We start from the raw sequence: 14911 nt of genomic DNA on the forward strand, positions 1-14911 counted from the left end.
GGGATCAGCCAGTTCTGAGGGATTTCATGTGAAGCCTGGAGGAGAGCGTGCAGGGAGAGGGCTTGTCTGTCATGAGTGAAGCGGGTAAAGCCGATGACTGGTGAGGACGGATGAGGATGGGGTGGGGGGTGGGGGGGTAGAGGGGAGGTGATAAGGATGACCATGTGGCAGGAGCTTTCCTCGGATTATCTCATTTAATTCTCTTAACAACCTTTCAAAGTGGGTGGTGTTATTACTCCAGTTTTACAGACGGGGAATCCGGGACTTACAGTGGAAAATCACTCACCTGGAGAAGAGAAGTGGAATCCAGGTCGAGGTGCCTGCAACGAGTGGACGACAGTCCCTTCTGCCCTGCCCTGGGGAGAGGAGAGGAGGGGTGGCTGAGGCAAGGAGGAGGAGCACATCTGGAGGAGCCCGAGAATGTCGAAAGGCATAGACACTCATCATCACAAGGGGACGGGGTTAATCAGGGAAGGCTTCCTGGAGGAGCCAAGCTTTCTTGTTTTAAGGAGTCACATTTTGAACCAGCTTTTACAGGACAGGAGTCATCTTGGGGCAGGAAGCAGAGGAAGGTCATGTCCCACAAAGAAAAGTCATAAAATCATGATCTTCCCTCCTAAACTAGTCCTTGTCCAGCGAGAATGCCCACACAAACCAGAAACTCAGGAAAAACTTTGTTGCCTGTCTCCCCTTCACTGTGTCCGACCCATCCCCAGGTCCAGATGACACTTCTTCCTTCTCTCACTTGAGTCCTGCCATGTCTCTCTGTTCCAGCACTGTCCCCTGTGCAAACTAACTTTGTCCCATCTGAACCCACTGCGAGAACATATAACCTGGCTGCCTTGCCCTTTTCCTCCAGGATGATCTTCCTGAAATGCCCATCAGATCATATTGAAGAGAGTGAAGAGAGATAGGTGGGGACCAGATGCCCTGGTTTGGGAGACCATAGGAGCAACGGAAGCCCTCTGCCCTCCAGCAACCTGCGTTCTGGGAAATCTCCTCCCTCAACAAAGCCAGTGCCTGATCGGGCAGTATCAGAGTAGCTGCACAATTTGTTTTATTTTTCCATAGCACTTTATGCAGCTTGTAATTTCATATACACACCGCATAATTAAAGATTTGTAATAATAGGTAATACCTCTCCTGTGTAAAAAGACACATTGTTAAAGTTACTCCCTCCCAGCATTCCCCCAGCTTGTCCTTACCCCCACCTAGGTAACTACTTTTTATTAGCTTTGTGTCTCCAGAATTTCTTCATGTAAAGATAAGCAAATAAAAGTTCTTACTTTATTCTTTCCCCCCTTTTAAAACAACGTATCAAAAAGAAAAACAAAAACTCACACACAAAAAAGAGATAAAACAATGTATCCTGGAGATCTCTGCATGATAGCACATGGAGAATGCCCTCAATAAAAACATTTTGTATGGCTGCACACTGCTTTACTATATGGATCCACTATTATTTATCTAACCAGCCCTCTACTGATGGGTGCTTGGTCCATTCCTTGTCTTTTGTTATTAGAAACAGTACCATGGATAACCTTGTATCTGTGCTAGAATCTGTAGATAAATTCTCTGAAGGGGGATCGCTGGATTACAGAGGAACTGCATCTGTAATTCAGACAGACGTTGTCAGGCTATCCAGCAGAGGGCTTGTACCAATTGACAATCCCACTATGTGTGAGGGGGCTGGTTTATAATGATATATTAGTTCATGTGATTATTGATGGCTTCTCTTCCCACAAAACTGTAGGCTCCAGGATGTCAGGGATTATGACTCTTTTGCTCATTGACATAGGAGCTCAGTAAATACTGGATTAATGGACGGATTTATGAGTCTACCAGGAGTTGGTGGCTGAAGTGAATGAGATCCTTTTGTGTTCACCTTGCCTGGTCCAGCTTCCCTGATCCTTACTCTGGGCTGAGTGTCGATCCCCAGGGTGACTGGAACCCTGGGAGAGACCCTTGAGGTTCTGGAAGATCTAATCCTGACATCTGACTCATGACCCCCACTCCAGAGCATGCTTTCTCCTGCTATGAGCTCAAGAAGTCCCATGTGTCAGTCTTATAAAGGGTTTGGAGAATGGACCCTTGTTTGATGCTTGTGTTCTCTGCCCAGCCTCTGGTGACAGGAAACTCACCCTTTCCGACTGACTCCTTTCAACTTCAGACAACTAACACTTAGAAAGTTTTTCCATCTATTGAGCTGCTCCGTATAGCTGCCTCTTCTTCAGGGAATTTAAATCGTGGCTTTTTGGAGATAAGACTTTCTGGCTGACGAGCAGGGGTATTTGGGGACAGATACCTCTCATCTATCATTTTGTGGCACGCAGGGCCAACTCCAGGGGACCTCTGCAGGGCCCTGCCTGCCCACCGCCTCACCCTCTCCCGTCTCTCCCGCAGGTACGTGCAGGAGGGACGGTTCCGGATTGAGGAGCGGACGCTTACAGCCTTCCAGTGGCTCTACAGCCCCCAGCAGCATCGCATCCTCAGTCGTGCTGACCTGGAGTCTCCCTCCAGGTAAGAGCACCCACTGCCCTTCCTCTCATTCTTCGGCCAGGGTCCAGGCCCCTCTGGGTGGTCCTTGTTAGGCAGCCAGGCCTACACTGGTCCATAAACTCCCAGTGGGAACCACTGCCTTCTGTGGTGGAGAGGCCTTCTAGGGTCCTTGAAAGGTTATCAGCTGTGGTGCTGATCCAGCCTAGAATATTCTGAGTGATTTGAGGCAGGCCACTGCCTCTGCTTTCTCCTCTGTAAAATGGGTATGATCATATTTCCTTGCCTTCTGTTGGGAAGATCGTGAATCTCAAGTGAAATGACACCTAGAGATGAGCTGGTTCCTTTTTTTGTTTTTAAAATTATTTCTTTATTTATGACTGTGCTGGGTCTTCCCTGCTGCTTTCTCTAGTTGTGTCGAGTGGGGGCTACTTCCAAGTAGTGCGGGCTTTTCTTTGCAGCGGCTCCTCTTGTTGCAGGGCACAGGCTGTAGACACACAGGCTTCAGTAGTTCCACCACGTGGGCTCAGTAGTTGCCGCACACAGGCTTAGTTGCTCTGCAGCATGTGGAATCTTCCTGGGCCAGGGATCGAACCTGTGCCCCCTGCATTGGCAAGGCAGATTCTTAACCACTGGACCACCAGGGAAGCCTGGCTGGTGCCTTTTTAAGAGGAAGAGCATCTGGCAAGTTTGCTGGGCAGTCCCTGCTTTGACCTGGGTAGAGCCAGCCCTTCCTTGTCTCCCTCCTCGTTCAAGTCAGCTGGGATCCTGAGTCTGGGGGAGGGACACCCAGATCCCTGCTCCCCGGCCCCCCAGCTCCTTCCTCCACACTGTGGACAGGCATGACAACTGTTAGTGGTCTTGATGGAGACACGCTGGGAAGCCCTGCTGCTGCCACACCCCTTCTTAAGGCTTCTGCCAGACCTGACTCTGGAGCTTTCTTCCCACTTGCCCCATCAAAACCTCTTTGCACCAGCTTCTAAAGTAGCAGGACCCTTGAAGCCAAGGGGCTTCTGTGGTGGCTCAGATGGTAAAGAATCTGCCTGCAATGCAGAAGACCTGGGTTCGATCCCTGGGTTGGGAAGATCCCCTCGAGAAGGGAATGGCAACCCACTCCATATTCTTGCTTGGAAAAATCCCACGAACAGAGGTGCCTGGCGGGCTATAGTCCATGGGGTCACAAAGAATGAACAGGTCTTTCCTCCCAGGGGTGGCTGAATAAAAGGAGAAAGGAAGTAATGTCATTTGGGGGAACACCCTGGTCTGGCCAGTAAGTAAACAGAGACCATGCTGTTAACTGCATCTCCCCAAACTGGCCCCAGGAATAAGGTTCAGCGATGCTAGCAGACTTCACCTCTCCAGACATCTGCTGGGAGTCCTACTTAGCTAAGAGCAGCGCGTCTGCTCTCTCTTGTCTCAATGACGATTTCAGAAGGTACTGGAAGCAGTGAAGGGAACAGGAACTCTGGATCCAGTTCTGCTCAAGGAGGAAGAATTAACTGAATGATGACATAGAAATGATAGGGCTTTCCAGGTGGCGCTAGTGGTAAAGAACCTGACTGCCAATGCAGAGACATAAGAGATGTGGGTTTGATCCCCGGGTTGGGAAGATCTCCTGAAGGAGGGCATGGGAATCCACTCCAGTAATCTTTCCTGGAGAATCTCATGGACAGAGGAGCCTGGTGGGCTACAGTCCAAAGAGTTGCACAGAGTTGGACACGACTGAAGTGACTTAGCAGGCATGCAAATAGAAGTGATAGGAACCCTGGGAAAGGTGACTCAGGCCACCTGGGAACTCTTGGTATTCAGGAAATGGGAGGTTAGACAAATGCTCTAAACTCCAAAGGGCAGATTGCAAATAATACAGAGAAGAGACTGAAAAGCCCCTCGAGCCTGAGGCAAGAGTATGAGGAGGGCAATGTGATCCTGAGTGTAGGCTGTGAATGCGTTCAGAGGCAGAGAAGAAGGCTGCCTTGCAAGCATGCTGGTGGGACACAGACATGAAGGGCAGACTGCAGCTTCAGGCAACCTGCAAAGCCCTGTTGCAGGCCGAGCACCATCTGACTGATGGAAAGCAGCTTCTCCCTCACCTCCTTTCCTTTCATCAAAACTCTCATGCTACCTGACATTATTTTATTCGCCTATCTGTTCATTGCCCGGGGCTCCCCTGGAATGTGAGCTCCACGAGGGCAGGCCCTTTTCCCTCTTGTCCTCGTCTGTATTCTGAGGTCCTGGCCCAGAGAAGGAGCTCATTAAACAGGTGCCAGGTGAGGGGCAAATGAACATAAGGCAGGCTCACAGGTAGGAAGGCTGGAAGGGGGGCGAGTTCCAAGACCAGGATGGGTCAGCTACACCTGCCCAAGACACAAGCGAAGAAGAGGAGGCTGAGGCCGCCTGCCCATGTGGGTGGCTTTAGGCAAACGCTTTTTTGAGCCAAAGAAGAATGCTTTTCAGAGTCACAGGAGCCTTGCTGAGTCCATGAAGGAGGGAAGCAATCATAAGATAGGCTGGAGCCATTTGAAATAACTTCAGCTTTCATACCTGAGACGGCTACCTCCCAAGGGACTTGAAGAGGAGGCTGCCATAGCTCTGAGACTAAGCACTCAAAAAGCTATTATTCTTATATCATGAAAGTTGTACTAACTTATTATGTGTACTTATTATGTGTCGTGTTATAAATGCTTTGCAGGCATACATTGATCTGCCCTTCATAATGATGCTATGATCTAGGTACTGTTGTTCTCCCCATTTTCCAGATGACAAAACTGAGGCACAGACTCAGTGGCAGTGCTCACAATCACTATGCACACTCCCTCTCAGAGAATAGGACATGTGCCCCAAAGTTGGAGATGGTGAAAGTAATTTGTATCTTTATAAAGAGGAAATAAGTCCACAAACCATAAATAAATGAGCTTAGCATCAGTCCTAATCGGGTTTCAGAGTCTGTTATTAAAGAGATGGTTTGGGGGCACTTAGCAAGGAAAGAGATAGAGGACCACCGGCAGTGAGTGAATTCCCTGGGAACCCATCCTGCTGGGGAAAGCTTTATTTGCTTTTCCAATTAGTTTTCCAGACTAGAAGTTAGGTTGGGGGTGGTAAAGCAGGAGACAGTGGTTCTGTGTTTCAGCAAGAAATTGTTCTTGTCTTCCCATCAAAGCCTTACAGGTGACACAGAGGAATGTGGGCTGGGGGCGGGCACCGCTGGGGAGGTTGATGAGTGGGCTGTGCCTGCCGAGACTGTTCAGTGCGTTCAGGAGGGACTTGGTGAGGAAGGTTGTAGACAGCATGCTGATGATGTTGCTGATGCAGGAGCCTGGGCACCATCCCAGTGGGCAAGATGGCAGAACCGGACTCGAAGTGTCCTGGAGGCTGGAGTCCAAGTCTAGAAGGTACAGTTTAACAGAAATTAAAGGAGAAGTCTATTTTAAGCCTCCAATTTTGTCTGCAGCTGGATAGCAGGCTGAGCGGATCAGCTCTCTGAGGGCTTCCAGTTGACGAGAAGCTTGGGTATGATTTAAGAAAATGCTCGCACCTTGGGGCTTCAAGAGCTCAGGACAGAGTCCAGAGTTGCAGAGGGAAGGTCCTGCTCTTTTGTCTCAAATGGTTGATCCCTGGGTTGGGAAGATCCCCTGGAGGAGGCCATGGCTACCCACTCCAGTATTCTTGCCTGGAGAATTCCATGGAGAGAGAGCCTGGAGAGCTACAGTCCATGGGGTTGCAAAGAGCCAGACATAACTGAGCGACTAACACTAATGTACACAGGAATGCTCTATCATTTCCTCATTTATTTTGTGGACAGAGATTGAGCACATTTCTCTGCTAATACCATATTACCCTCGAATAGCTGAGGAAGTTGTATTTTGGGGTGATGGGTCAGGCTGCTGAAAGGACTCAGAGGGTGAGTTGGCAACTCGCTTTCCTTTTGTCTTTCCACCCTGCTCCAGGTCAGGCCCTGGGGTTTTGATGCCTTGTCTTAAGGAAGACAAGAGTCCTGCCTCTAAGAGACACACATTTTAGTGGGAGAGACAGTCTGTAGACACATAGATAAGAGAATTTCCTGAGATGATCAGAGTGCTGAACAGGCTCAAACAGGGCATCAGATAAAGATTGACCAGCGGGTGGTGGGAACTCTGGACAAGAGGGAAGGGCTCACTGGGAAGGAAACATTTGAGCTGAGAGTCCTGCCTGAAGGACACAAGAGGGCAGCCATAGGGAGAAGCTGCTGGCAAAGGGTGTTGAATAAATGCTGGAGAGGGGAAAGAAGATGGGAAGGAGAATCTCAGTTACAAGGCCCTAACTACGTTCTAGATCTTGTGGCCAGAGCAGAGTGAGGCCTTGGCCAACAAATGGACGCGATGCAGATGTCCATGCAATTAAAGGAAGGGCTTTCTAACGTTCAGAGCTGCCTGAGTACAGCGTGGGCTGCGTCCGAGAGGGTGAGCTTCCCATCACTGAAATGTGCAAGCCATATTCAGAGGCCACCCTTCGTGGAGGTTAGGGAGCAAGACTCAAGCATTTCAGGGGCTTCACAGGCCACCCTTCCTGCCTTCAGCCCCTTCAAGTTCAGGAGCATCCTTGGTTTGACCGAAGCTGGGAGGATGTCTGTGCAGAGAATGAATGAAAGCTCCAGGCTGCTAGGTGCAAGGCAGACGCAGTTTTAAGGACTCCGGCAGTCCTTGAAACCTCCCACTTCCAAATCCAGAGAGCACTGCACCCGCTCCCCGGTACTATCGAACCCCCTCCCCAGTCCCGCCGCACGCAGAGCTGGGGAGAACCCCAGTGTCTTTCCGCAGATCTTTCCGCATTTCCATTCCCCATCGACCCGGGGCTCCATCCACCAGGAACTTCTGCAGGCAGGTGGGCTGCCCCCACTCCGCTCCCCTGGGTCCCTTGGGCGCGCCTGCCCCGCCCGGCGCCTTTGTTCCGAGGAGCCGCCTCGGGCAGTCCCCTGGCGGCCGCGACGCGAGCAGCCCCGGCGCCGCGCCCGGGACTCGCCGTACCCACCCTCTCCGCCCCCGTGCCCTCTCCGCCCCCGCGCGCCCGCCCTCCATCTCCCTCCCATTCTCCGGCAGCTACGCGGCGGCGGCGCCAGGCGAACCGAGTGGGCATCGCGGGACCTGGGCGCGGACCCAGGCGGCGGCGTCGCGGCGGGCAGCAGGAGGGCCCCGCCTGGGCCGGGCGCGGGCTTGCGGGCGGCGAGCGCGCGGCTCCGGCGTGGGGCCGCCAGGTGTGCTGGCGGCCGCGGCGGCGGCGGCGGCGGGTCGCGGGAGCCGCTTTGTGCCGCGGCCGGGGTGCGCGCGCGCGGCGCGGTGACGGTGCGCGCGGCGGGGCGGGCGGCCGGGGGAGCCCGCCGCCGAGGAGGAGGGGGCTGGCGGCCGGATGGAGACGGGGGACGCCGCCGCGACAGCCTACTGCCGTTCCGTCCACGTCGAGCAGTGAGCCCGCGGGCGCCGGCGTCACAGAAGGTCAGAGGGGCTGGGGCTGGGTGGCGACCCCGTAGTTAGCGGGGATCGGAACGCGGGTCTTGGGTGGGACTGGACCCAGGGTGGAATTGGGGTGTATGCGGTGAGGGCAAATGCGTGTGTCTGCAAAGAGAGCTCAGCTCGTGTGGACGTGAGTGAGCTCTGTGCTGCGATTCCACGGAGCAGTTCAGCGTAATGGGTTGTTTGGGAAGTGGGGTGACAGTCCTCAGACACCCTACGGGGGGGGGCATGGCGCACACACATGTCTGGGGTGTCTATGCGGTGAGGGAGACGTCAGCCCAGCCTCTGTCAAAGTCTCTGGCTGGAGAAACTGACCGAGGTGGAGGTCAGAGCTGGGGTGTTTACAGGTGGTGGTGGTGAAAGGAAAAAGCCAGGACCCCCAGGGAGGACCCTGGAGCTAGGCTGTGTTGGTTGGTTGTTTTTTTTTTCCTCCTAAGGGACATAAACCCCACCCCGGCCTCACTCCAACCTGTGCCTGTTGCAGGGAGGGGAGCCAGGACGGTGGGGGCGCTGTCTGAGAGGCCTCTGTGGACCTTTGGAGCAGGGCTGGGCTCCAGCATGATGCTCACCTTTGAAGGCCCTGAGTGATAAGTGTGGGGGTGCCTGCCCTGGGTGGGGGTCCGGGGCACAGTATGAGTCCTGACCTGGGAGCTGTTCGAGGAGGACACCCTTCTTTCTCTCCGTTTGTGTGGCTCCTCTACACCCTGCTTAACAGACCAGAGGGCATTTATATGCAAGTGGGGTTTGGGGTCTGAATGCTGGGATCTGCCTCTGTTGAGTGGCCCCCATTGGAGCAGCCTCCGTAGAGAATAATAAGGTTGTCCTGGGCCGGGCGCCAGGGCTCTCTGATTCTTTTCATGCTTGGTGACCCTGGGGCGGTCCCTTAAGCCCCACGGTCCTCAGTTTCCCATGGAGAGGGGAGAAGGCACCCGTTCCCCCCTCCCCTGTTCTTCCTGCTGCAGAGTAAGGAGTAAACAGAGAGCTCGCCTAGCTGCGGGGGAGTCGGGAGGCAGAGAGTGACTCAGGGCATGTGAGGTCTCCATCAGTGATTTCCCCCAGGAAAGTCCCCGCACATCTTTGAGAGGTGGGCAGCAGTTGGGGTGTGTTTTGCCTTCATCTCCGAGCAAGTGTGTTTGATATTCTGAGTCTAGGAGTGGGGTAGGGTGGGTGTCTTATAGATCCGGCTGCTCAGGCTTCCAGAAGCTACCTCAGGTTCCTCCTCCTTTCTAAGATGTTGATAATTGTGGAGGGATTGGATGGGATAGGGGCTTGGAGTCACCGAATTTCTGGGCAGAGGCAGATGCTAAAGTTGAGTAGGCGTGGACACATCTGGCTGGGATTCCTACTCAGCCTGCTTAGCCCAGGGTGTTGGGTGATTTGTTGGGAGGTGGCCTCAGTTCCAGGTTTCCCAGATGGCGCTAGTGGTAAAGAACCCTCCTGACAAAGCAGAGATATGGGTTCGATCCCTGGGTCGGGAAGATCCCCTAGAGTAGGAAATGACAACCCACTCCAGTATTCTTGCCTGGAGAATCCCATGGACATAGGAGCCTGGCGGGCTACAGTCCATGGGGTCCCAAAGAGTCAGACACGACTGAAGCGACCTAGTACACACATGCACAGCCTCAGTTCCAGAGAAGATGACCCTCCTGCCACAGGCACCCTTACCACCCCCCACCGCTTCCCATGACACGGTCTGGATCAAGTGTGGCTGAGTCACTGTGGTTCAGAATGACTTAAACCTTAAGGGACGGGGACGTTGGCATGGCGGTGGCAGCAGCAGACAGCAAGGCTGTGATGTGACCCAGACCTGGGCTGAATCCCAGCTCTACCTCTCAACTCTCTCTTTGTGTCTCCACCTGTATTTTCCCAAAGCAGAACTGGAGGATGTGTGCTTTTAATTTTCCCACCGCTCTCTCCTGGGAGGTCTCCCCAGGAGCATGCATTTCAGAACTGCCCTGTTGGGGAGAGAAACAGGAAAGTGTTCAGCCATCAGCTCTGTCCTGTCCATGGACGTTAAGTCCCGCAAGCTTCCAGGCTGCACGTGTGAAGCCCCAGCAGGTTTGTGTGGGAATCCCACACTGTCGCTTCAGAGAAGATCCTGCTGAGTCCTCGAGGAAGCCTTGCCACGTGGCACCGTAGGCTGTTGCTCAAAGCCTGCAGGGAACCGGTCATTGCCGAAGTGACTGGAGTAAGACGAGGGGCCAAGATGGTTTGAAGTACTCCTTGAGGTGTCAGACACTGCGTGACTCTGGGCAAATTTCCAATCTTCTCTGAGCCTCAGTTTTCTTCTCTGGGGTTGTAGGGATTTACTAAATTTTTGAACATGGCAGTGGATCCATAGCGAGGGCTCCATGATGGAATATTTCTGTGTATTTGGGAAGACAGTATGTTCTAGGTGGATCATCACTTAAAGTGGTGAAGGGGCTTGGATTGCTGCTGCTGCTAAGTCGCTTCAGTCGTGTCCGACTCTGTGCGATCCCACAGACGGTAGCCCACCAGGCTCCCCCACCGCTGGGATTCTCCAGGCAAGAATACTGGAGTGGGTTGCCATTTCCTTCTCCAGCGGGTTGGATTAGGTGACCTCTGAAGACCCCCATCCTGGTCAGAGAATCTGGGACTCAGCGGTCTGGCCCCTGACCTGGTCAGTTCCTCCTGGAATGTGGCGCAGTCTCCCAGACCCCTGCATGGTTCTGCTCTTCACTCTGTGAGTTGCTCAGACGTGCCTTTCCTGGGGCCCTGTCCATGGGAGGACATGGTAGCCTCAAGGGTGGGCAGTGGGGCCAGGGGAATAAGCATCTCGGAAGCAGGTGGTTGAAGGCGGAGTGGCAGGAGGGTGGATGCTGGCGTTTGGAGTTGGCAGATGGTCGTGGGCACTGGTCTGGGCTACAGTCAGTGGGGAGGAGAGGGCACAGGGGTGGGGGAGGGCGAGAGAAAATGGAAATGGGAAGGGCGGGGAGAACGGATTGGCAGAGGGCGGCCCAGAGTGATGGAGGAACCAGGGCTGTGGGGCAAGTCGGGCAACCTTGGTGCCCAGGGATTGGGGGTGTCTGGAGTGGCAGGGACAGGCCGGGCTGGCGGGAGAGCGACGGGGTGCTGTGCGGGAAGGGATGGCACTGGTTGAGGATTTGTTGGGGGCCCTCTGGCATAAGCCAGGGCAGGTATCGTCTTTCAGGGAACAGCACCTATAAGCCCCCTCTTTCTTCTTGCTCCAGTGCGTCTGCCTCCGCTTCCTCGGCCACCACCCACGTTGGCAGGTGAGGCGCTGTCTGCAAACACTTGGGTCCCATTGTGAACCGTGATTGGAGAAGGCGAGGATGTGCTTCTGCCAAGGCCTGTTGCCATGGTACCATGGTGACCCTTGTCTCCCGGTCCTCTCCCATCTCTGAGCAACGTGGCCCTCCCCAGGGGGGGGTCGTGTAGTGGGGAAGGTGTCCGACTGCCTCTGACTTGCGCAGGGGCCGCTCAGGCTGGCCACACGATGGTCATGTGTGTCCATCGTTCTGCCTTCAGGCAAGGTCACACCCAGCCTAGGCTGGGCGGTTGCAACAGCCACTGTCTTCACTTACAATCGTTTAAAGACTCCTCTACATTTTGGGGTTCCTCTTATTTTTAACAAGTTTAGTTTAAAAACAAAGTCAGTAACGCCAGCCTATCCATTTCTTCCCTCCCCCATTAAAATATGTTTATTTATTTTTTGGCTGCACGGCATGCGGGATCTACATTGCAGCATGCCGGCTTTAGTTCTGGACCAGGGCCCCCCTGTATTGGGAGTGCAGAGTCCTAGCCACTGGACCACCAGGGAGGTCCCATGTCCTCCTCTTTTAAAGAGCCAGATGACACTCTCTTCTTGTTCGCCCCTTTTTCAATGCTTTGGTGCTTCTCTAGAGGGAAGTTCTGCATCAAGTCTGCCACGCTACACTTTTTTGTTTGTTTTTTACTCTGTTTGCCACCATCCTTAAGCGGATTCCACTCCACCTGCTCAAGAGTGCAAATCAGCTGTTGGGGCTCCCAAGGCAAGGACTGAACTCTGGGGAACCTGGTCTGAGACCAGGCCTGGGTTCTGAATTTGCAACTTGCTCTCTGGGCCAGCTGGGGTTCCATCTCTTTCCCTAATTCAGATCCAGGGCTGTCAACCTCCTTCCCAGATCATGCTGGGTTTGTGAGCTGGGCCCTGCCAGGCCTGGCTCAGCAGATGGTATCGGGTCTGAGCACCCGGGGGACCCTGCCAATTAGATGACTGGTGGTGAGCAAGACCTGGAGGGGAGTGACAGGCATTCAGGCACAGTGAGGTCCACCTGTGTGTGCGTGCACGTCTGTGCATGTGGGTCCCTGGAGGGCGTGTTGCTGGATCGCCGTGTCCTCACATCTCTGTGTGATCAAGCAGTGCTCCTCTGAGCTTGTGTCTGTGTATCTGTGTGTCTGACTTATTCGTGTTCTTTCTCTGGGGATGTGAACTGGCCACCAACCCAGTGCTCTCCAGGTCCTTGAGGGTGTGCCTGTCTGATGGCAGGTGGTGTTTTACCCAGCAGGCCTTCCTGGTTGCCTGAGATCCCTGAGTCTTCTGCCCTGCCCAGATCTCCAGCATTCCTGTCCCGGTCTCCCTTCCTCTGCCTTGAGGAGGTTGCTTCTCCCCCACTGGCCATGTGGCTGCCCACTGCTGTTCAGGTGGGGCTGGCCGTGAGACAGCCGGTCCAATTTCCAGCCCCATCCTTCAAGCTCTGAGTTGAGGATGATGGCTGGGTGAGCTCTGGGTGGAGGAGATGAGTCAGGATGGCTGCAGCGGGTGGGCGGAAGCTAGGCTGGGTGTCAGCATCTTCAGGCAAGGGTGTGCACCCCACGTCCACTCGACCCATCCTCAGTGGCTTGGGCACCAGTGCAGCTGTGGGAGGGTCCGTCCACCTTCCCTGCTCATATTGTCTTCCCTTGGAGCCATGCCTGGCAGTGTCTGATGGGGAGCAGAATGGTCTGTGGGGCTCCAGGCAGCCCACCGGCAGCCTTGGCCTTACCATAATCATTGAAATTTATGGAGCTCCTCTTCCTGTGTCAGGCCCTGGTCACACATCGTGATCCGTGTTTTAGCTCACTGTCTCCTCAGAACAATCCTATGAGGTGGGTTCTGAAAGCATCCCCATCTTATGAGGAAGTGGTGGCTCAGAGAGGCTGGGTCACTTCTGCAAGGTCACACAGCTAGGAAATAGTGTAGCCAGGACTGTTCTTTTTTAAAAAAATTATTTATTTATTGACTGTACTGGGTCTTCCTCTGCTGTGTGGGCTTTTCTCTAGTTGAGGCCAGCAGGGGCTACTCTCTAGCTGTGATGCGTAGGCTTCTCATTGAGGTGGCTTCTCTTGTCGAGGAGCACAGGCTCTAGAGTGCACAGGCTTGGGCATGTGGGCTTCTGTAGTTGTGGTCCCCAGGCTCTAGAGCACAGGCTCAATAGTCGTGGCACATGGGCTTAGCTGCTCCAAGGCATGTGGGATCCTCTCGGACCAGGGTTCAAACCCTTGTCTCTTGCATTGGCAGGTGGATTCTTTACCGCTGAGCCATCGAGGAAGCCCCGGGTCTGTTCTTGACACTTGCTGCTGTCCCCTCCGCTCTTCACAAAGCTACGTCTATCTCATCCTACAGTCTCCCCTTCAGAGAGGGCCAACTCAGATCATCCCCTCTAAACAGGGCTCTCCACCCACCCAGTCCCTTTGGATTGCATCATCCTATATAAATACCTGTGTAAAGTTATCCCTCTCGGCTGCTCCACTCCCCTGCCCTCCCGGGGCAGGGAATCGTCTGTCTTGGTCACTGGCATATCCTCCGCACTAGTGGAGAGTCTGGAACGCGGTGGGGATGTGCAAACACGTGATGAATGGATGGGTGAGTGAGTGCATGAAGGTGTGTCTGCCTCCAGACCTAAGCTCTGTGCCCTCCCCGTGCTGTCTCTCACTGCAGGGTGGCCGGGTGCACAGCCCTGGAGCCAGCTCGCTTAGTTCCCTGTTCTGGTTATCTGGTGCTGCTTAATAAACCATCCAGAAGCTTACGACCTGAGACAGCAGTGATGCTTATTGTGCTCAGGAAATCTGCAGTTTGGGCAGGGCTTGAAGGGAGACCCGTATCTGCTCTGCCATCATCTTCTGGGGCTGGGATTGTCTGAAGGCTCAGTGACTCACATGTCTGGCCTTTGATCCTGGCTGTTGGCCTGAGGTCTTGGGTCCTCGCCGCACAGGTTTCTCTGTGTGCTAGATTGAGCTTCCTCACAGTGTGGTGGCTGAATTAAGGGGCAAGAAAGAGCCTCTGTGCTTAGCTGCTCACTCATGTCTGACTCTGCAACTGCCGGGCACCTCTGTCCATGGGAATTCTCCAGACAAGAATACTGGAGTGGATTGCCATGCCCTTCTCCAGGGGATTTTCCCAATCCAGGGATTGAACCCGGGTCTCCCACATTGCACGCAGATTCTGTACCGTCTGAGCCACCAGGGAAGTCCAAGAAAGGACAGCAGCAAGTGTCAAGAACAGACCCGGGGCTTCCCTGGTGGCTCAGAGGTAAAGACTCCACCTGCCAATGCGGGACACAGCTTTGATCCCTGGTCTGGGAGGATCCCACATACCTTTTCACCTTTTGTTACCTGGCCTTGGAAATGATGCAACATCACTTCTGCCAGAGTCGCAGATCCACATGGATGCTAGAGGAAGGGGAACATACACCCCATCACTTAGTGGAGGGGTGTTACTGTCACCCCTGAAGAGCATGTGGGATGGGGGATATATTATGGGATGGACAGTTTGCCACAGTTGCTTCTTTGGAGTGTGATCTTGAGCACATTACTCAGTCTCTCTGTGCCCCAGTTTCTCTATCTTTAAAATGGGGACACCATCAGTATGTATTGGGTTATTTCACGCTCACTGAGCTATTTCTTTGGCGGTGACTATACTCGGGAAGATC

At 53.9% G+C, this 14911-nt stretch overlaps 1 protein-coding gene across 2 annotated transcripts in view; it reads left to right on the top strand.

Moving 5' to 3' along the window:
* The first annotated feature begins 2430 nt into the window (after positions 1-2430).
* RAP1GAP2 (RAP1 GTPase activating protein 2) overlaps positions 2431-14911 on the top strand; it is a 208492-nt gene continuing 196011 nt past the window's right edge. Inside the window, exon 1 of one of the 2 annotated variants that reach the window (XM_055403701.2) lies at positions 2431-2520. The gene's annotated coding sequence lies outside the window, so the exon portion shown is untranslated. The remainder of the gene's footprint in view (positions 2521-14911) is intronic. The other variant, XM_055403718.2, reaches the window with a different exon arrangement.

Source organism: Moschus berezovskii, chromosome 20, assembly GCF_049115385.1.
Source record: "Moschus berezovskii isolate FMDL1 chromosome 20, NW_MosBer_1.0, whole genome shotgun sequence".
In the NCBI taxonomy this organism is placed as follows: Eukaryota; Metazoa; Chordata; class Mammalia; order Artiodactyla; family Moschidae; genus Moschus; species Moschus berezovskii.